The following is a 6929-nucleotide window of genomic DNA, read 5'->3' on the forward strand; positions in this document are numbered from 1 at the left end:
GACAGTCCTGTGAGCTGCTTCTCCAGCAATGAGCTTTCCAGGTCAGGTGACTTCCCCACAGTCTCCCCTTTTCGGGGGCTCTCGTGCCTGCTAGTCTAGTAAAGCTGATAGGTCCTAAAGCAAAGAAAGTCCTGTGGCATTTAACTTTCCGCAGTCAGTGTCTCTCAAGGAACTTGTTTTATTACCTCGCAGAGTAAGGATTCTGACAAACACATCTTGGGTTGCTGACCCAAATCCTTCCATTGCAAGGATATCCAGCTTGCTGTCTTCCAACTGGATGGTTCATAAACTGTCAATCACTTTCTCTTTCTTTGTTTGGTATGCATCTTCTGAGCACCTGGTCTGCATCTCAGAGAGTTTAGATCACAATACAGATAACATGGCAGTCCAAACCTAGGGGTTGGAATAGCAAGGGTGTGGGTTTAAATGCGTTAGATAGAATTACTTTAATAAGTTATAAGTAATGTTTAATCACCCTTTATTTGAAACAACAAATAAAACCCTGGCTTTTTAATGTGGATTGCGTGCTTTTTTTTTCTGAAATAAGCCTAACCTTTTTTTTCCCCCTTCTGGTGTTAGATGAGTCATCCGTTCATACAAAATAGCTTGAAATTATTTTGAACCTAGAATATAACCATAGTTTGTTCTCTGAGGTTTAGACTAGAGTCTAGTCGACTAGAGCTCAGTACTGATTTTTTATTTTGTAAGATGAATCAGTTTCAGCATTTCTGAATTGTAAATTGCTGAGTCTCTTCCATGCCTGTTTGCAGGACCTACTCCCTTCCCTCTGCCCAGGAGCGATGAAAGCTTTCTTCATCAACTGAGTCCTTTGAGACAGAAAACTGAAGGCATTCAGGAGGATGGATGTCAGAGCGCTTGAAAGACAAGCTATTGCCACATGCAAACTCACAAGAGGGAAAGTTCTGGAGAGTAGGGCCCTGTCTGCCTCCTTCATGTGGTGTCCTCAGCACCTAGGACAGTGCCCGGTGCAGTGGACACTTAGGAAGTATTTTTTGAGTTAGTCAACAAACGAACAAATCAATGAAAAGAAAAGAGATCTTCAGAAAGCTCTTAGTATGGATGGTGGGGGTTCACTAATAAAGCAGAGATGATAAATTTTGGACTAGCTGTTGCCACAATAATGCTGCATAACAAACCACCCCCCAACTCAGTGGCTGACTGACCACAGCAGCTGTTTTGTTTTGTTCATTGTTCCGTGGAGTTCAGTGGCAGGGAAGGAGGTCTCTTCATCAGGTGGTGGGGTGACTGGGTGTGGCTCTAGGCTTCAGGTGTGTTCAGGTCTGTTCCACAAGTCTGTCGTCCTCCTTGGACCAGTGTGGCCCAGGACATGTTCTGGCAAATGGCATGAGCTCAAATGCCAATCCACATGAGCACATTAGCGGCCTCTGCTCAAGACATGTCTGCTAACATTCCACGAGCCCAAGCAATTCACACGGCCGAGCCCCAAATCACTGGGGTGGGGAAGTATCTCCACCCAAAGTAGGGACAGGAGAAGAAGGTATTTAAAAGACAATGATGCTATAGCAAATGCAGTTTTTCAAATATATATTTCTATAAAGTTGGTAAATGAAGATCCAAAAAGAGGTTCTAAGTTTTCTAGTGGTCAAAAGAAATATGTCTAGATGCTGGATGTTTCCATATTTTGAAGGTTCTAGAGGAGCAAGCGATCTGCCAGCATTTTGTTTCATCTTTGGGAACATTTTACGGCACTGAGGTGCATGCTGGTGTGTTCCCCACTCCATCCTCCCTGTCCCTACACCCTCCCTGTAGCCACCTTAAGTGGTGAAGCTTTGAGATGCTCTGTTCAGAGCTGTCTGATCCATAAGACGTGCCCTTGAGTTCATAACTTCTGCCCCATTGGAGAGGTCTTTGATTCAGAACCGAGCTGGAAATGCATCTTCTCACCAAGTCCAAGACACATAAATGGCTCCTAACAGCCCTCTGCAGAGCAGCAGAGACTTTCAGAGGCTGGCATGTGCAGAGATGCCACTTGTTTCCCTGGTGATGGCATCTTGGAGGATTCCCAAAAAGCAGGACCCCCTCCTTCCTGCTGCTAGCCCCTGAGATAGGTCCAGGGCAGAATAGTGTCAGGGCTGGTGCACCTCTGGGAGGGTATATGTGTAAGGTGCTGGATTCCTTGCCTGGTACAGGGGCAAATCCTCAATACACGTTTTATTAAAAAAGGAAACAAAAACAAAACTACCAAGGAGAAGCTGCTCCCAGATCCACCAGAGAAAAGATCTCATTAGTTCCTCCTGAGAACTTTGGCAAGTGAAGACTAGAACTGAGATCATAATTGTCGAATATGGATTTCTGCCTGAGACAGTCAACACGCTGGGGAGTTCTTCCTGGGGAAGTTTGCCCTTCTCACCCACCCTTCTGTCACTTTTTAGGAAGGCCTGGCAGAGATCACCCTTTAAAAACCAGAGGAGTTGGTGGACACATTGGCACATGGGGTCAAGACACAGGTGCCTAGATTGGGTGGTGGAATCCAGCCCAGGCTGGACCAGAATGAGGTGTCCTTGGCTGGGGGACCACTCTGGGACCCTCCCCAAGCCCTCCATAACCTGCTATTTTCACTTTATGCTGTAAATTAGGTTTTAACACGTCTGTCTTTTCACCAATACAAGGTCTGCATTTTAATTGTTTTTGTTACCATCATTACCAGGTGCGATCCTGAAGCTAATCAGGTGGCTATGAATTGAAGGGGAGGAAACACTTCTCGTCTCCCTCTTCTGCTTTATCCTCCACACTCTGGCCAGACTGACCAGGAAGTGAGGTCAAGTTTAAGGAGTCTGGCTATTGATCGTGTGCCCTTGGAAAAATCACATAGCTTTCTCAGACCTCCGTGTTTTCCTGAGGAAAACACGGAGGTCACGTTGAGAAGTTGTGATTAGTAGATGCAATGGAGCACACGCAGTGCCTGGTGCATGGTGAAGGCTCAGTGAATGCTAGCTCTTGTCACGCTTTGAGAGCTGCTCACTTGGTTGTGTTCTCTGCCTCGCTTGGAACCCTTCCCCTTTCCCTTCTGGGCAAAGGTCCCTTCTCCAAAAGCATCTATTCTCAGAAAACTTCCTTGATATCATCTCCCCCGATTTCAACTTTTTACACCTTCTCGTTCTGTGCTTCTACAGACCAGTGGTAGACATTACTATTTGTGTACTCCATATTCATTTCCTGTTCATAATTATTAAAAACTCACTTCACCAGACCCTCTTGCATCTAAGAGTGATGATGGGACACAGTTCTTGCCAGTGTAGTCAGGATGTTCTTCTTTTGACCTTCACCATTCTTTCTTTTGGTCTGGAATGCAGATGGGATCTCTGGAGGTCAGGCAGCCCTCTTGCAACCAAGAGACAATATGCAGAAGAACAGAAATCCACACAGTAAGAATGACCTAGTAGATAAAAGGAAGACAGCTAGATTCTTTATGGACATACCAAGTCATTATCTTAGTCCTGGACAGTCTATTGACAGACTGTGTTCATGTTTTTTGTAAACTGATTGCATTCCTGACTGATATGAATGTCCATATCTTTGTGGTTACCATTAATCTTAGATTGCCAATATCTATTCACATCTCAGCAACTCCAACTAAGTTGTAAGGTGCTGGAGTGAGGGACCTATGCTTCATTCATCTCTGTCTTTGGCACAGAACAGATGTTAAGTAAATGCTATTTGTCAGGAGACTTGGCTTCTTGGGTTTCAGAGTCCAGACAGATGTAGAAGTCCTGTGTTTCGATATGGTGATTTTTTTCTCTTTTTCCTTTCCCTTTCTCTCCTTTTTCTGTTCTTCTCTTTTCTTTTGTCTCTTTATTTCTCTCTCTTTTTAGGTCAATATATATATATATATATTTATAAATAAATTTATAAATAAATATAGATACGATCAAGCACAGTAAATGAAGGGCATTTCTAGTGGGTTAGTTGCATAACAAGCTTCATACATGGTTTTTCATTTCCTCTTTCCAGCTTTGGATTAGCTGCCTCTGTTGCTACCCTGATTTGGCTTTTATTGGAGTAAACTCTTCTCTCTATGATTGTGGTCTCATTGCAGAGCCTTCTCTCCAGTGGAAACTAGAAATAAAAATCAATGCATTTAAAATGTGAGATGTGGAAAGGAAATAGAGAGAACAGTTTCGGAATGGGCTTCCATTGCCTTATAAATATAGCATAGTTACTTGAATTCCATAAGAATTAAACTCTGATCTTTTAAAATGCATGCAAATTCTTGCAGAATATATATGAAGAAGTCACTATAACTGTTGAGGCACTTCGGCTCCCTTGATAAATGGGACTTCCAGACCACACTTTATTGAGTCTCTGATTTTTAATAATTTGAATCCTGCAAGATTTAATTCTGCATAATTCTGGCTGAAATCAGCTTTTGATTGAGTTGTAATAGCTCTGTTATTGTAAATATCTCTGCATGCTAATGTCGTGCTGGAATTCAATAATATTTAGATGAAATTTTTCGCCTCGAGCATTATGGAAGCAAGATTTAGAAAGTCGGGAAGTTTATGTCAAAGTGACATCTATTTTGGGTAACCTGCAACATTTTTAAATGCAGTAAATGGTCATCTTGAGACATGATTTAAATAATTATGAATCCTAAATGTGTATGTGTGGATCAATTATAGTATGTATATGGTATGAAAAAAATATATGAAAATTCTTAAAATATATGTTTTATTTAACCTTGTATTTCCAGATATCAGTGACTCAGCTGAGGATGAAGGGATGAAACCTGGGACCCTGCAGACTGAGAGGCAGTGTTGGGCTGTGGAGGTAGCTTGGGGTGAGTCTTGGCACTACCGTTGACCCCAGTGGTGAATAAACTTCGAGGTTTCAAGAAATTCACTTAAATTCTCTAAGACTCAGCTTCATCTGCTGTAAAGTCAAATAACTAAATAAATAATAGTTATTTCTTAATCATCTATCTCTTCATTAGACCAAGAGCATCCTGCAGAAAGAGCCATTTCTGAGTGTCTGTCATGCATAGGTGCTCATTAATATTTGGTGAGTCAAATTGAAGGTTCGGATGTGAAACTATTCATTCTGTCTATCTATGAAGTAGGAACTATTACTATGCCCATTTTACTGAAGAGGAAATTGAGGAACACATAAGTTGTTCAAGATTAGACCACCTAGTAAGTGGAGGAATTGGGATTTGAACCCAGGCATTCAGGCTCCAGAATCTGTGCTCCTAACCCTTGTGACATGTTACAGATTGACACAACTTCTTTGGCACTTCTTCCTTCAAGAGGTTGACTCTGATTCTGCTCTCTCAGCAGGAACTAGAAGAACCTTGAGGAGACATGGAGGAGGGCCTGCTGGATGATGAGAAAAGTGTTATTGGAAGCTGGAGGAAGGGGTATCCACGTTAGACGTTGGCAGACAGGGGAGTGGAAACATCAAAAACACAAAGGACTACCTAAGAATCCTGTTTATCTGGCTAAAGACATCCCCAGGCAGAATACCGAAAGTGCCAGCTGGCTTCTAGTGGGTTTTGATAAGATACAAGAAGAAAGAGTGAACTAAAGAAAAAATTGTGCAGTTCTTGAACAAAATTTAGAAGAAACAGGACAACCTCTTATTCAGCAAGAAGTTCTCAAGGTAAGAAATGGCTTCAGGGCAAAGATGAAATCCAGGGCTCTCCCAATAAAGTTTGGTCTCAGAGTCTTAAGGATGTGTCTCTAAGATCCACCCTTCCCCATTCTTTTTTGATAAGCAGGATTTAAGAGTGTGGTTGGTAAAATTTCTAAGGATGTGCCTTATAGAACCATTCAATTAGGCCAAAAAAAAAAAAAAAAAAAAAACCTTACAGGAAACTGAAGGGCATTGTCTTAGAACACCCTGAATCTCAGCCCAAGGTAGAGTAAAGTCTTGGAAAGAAATGTGAGTATGGTTTTAATTTAAAGAAGTAAACTCCAATAAGATTTGTAGAAAATCCACAAGGTTTTTAGGAGAACTGTATTGGTGAAACTACCACTACCTGGGACAAACAAGGACAGAGGTACCATAAACTGAAAAGAAGTCTTGAGACAACTCTGCGTTCTACCCACCTACTGTGGAAGAAGCTGACTGAGGAGGATATATGGCTGCAAATATGAGCCATTTCCTATAGTAAATGAAGATTGATGCAGAGGAGAGAGCCAAGAATGTGGGAGAATCATTTCCAGGGGGCATGACTGGACCCTACTCAAGGCACTGGGCACACGTACCAGGCTGTATTTTGGAATTGCTATAGACCAGGAACTGCCGGGGGGCCCTGTTTGCCCCTTTTTTGGATAAGCATGCCTTTTGCGGTTATATATTTTTGCCGTACCATAGTAAATTGAGTGTGTGGAGAGCAGATAATTTTTCCCTTTAGTTCACAGATCATCATAATGAAAAGAACCATATTTGGTGAACTGCACCCAAGGAACCCCTGGATTTGATTTAGATAATAAAATATTGGACTTTAAGGCAATGCCAAATTGGGATGAGACTTCAGGGGTCTTGGGACAGGAGAATGTTTATTTCTTGCGTGAGCCACATGAATAGTTTTTGACCAGATGGCAGACTGAGGTAGATTAAAGATGGCTGTAAATTATTTGATAATTCCCCCAGGGAGAGGAGGGAACTATTTCACCTCCTCTTGAATCTGGGATGACCGTGAATGCTTTGACTGTTACAATGTGGCAGGTGTGATGCTCTGCCAGTTTCAGGCTCACCCCTTAGTAGGACTGGGGGGTTTCACCTGGAATGCTTGGCTCCTGAACTTCCACGTAGGAAGTCTGTCCTGTTGGAGAAACCACATAGAGAGGTTCTAAGATCACATGGAGAAGAAGAGGGGCCAGCCAAGCCCAGGCTTCCAGCTGCCCCCATCAATGTGCCAGGCTTGTGAGTCCAGCTATATTGAACCC

Source organism: Camelus ferus, chromosome 6 (assembly GCF_009834535.1).
Source record: "Camelus ferus isolate YT-003-E chromosome 6, BCGSAC_Cfer_1.0, whole genome shotgun sequence".
Taxonomy (NCBI): domain Eukaryota; kingdom Metazoa; phylum Chordata; class Mammalia; order Artiodactyla; family Camelidae; genus Camelus; species Camelus ferus.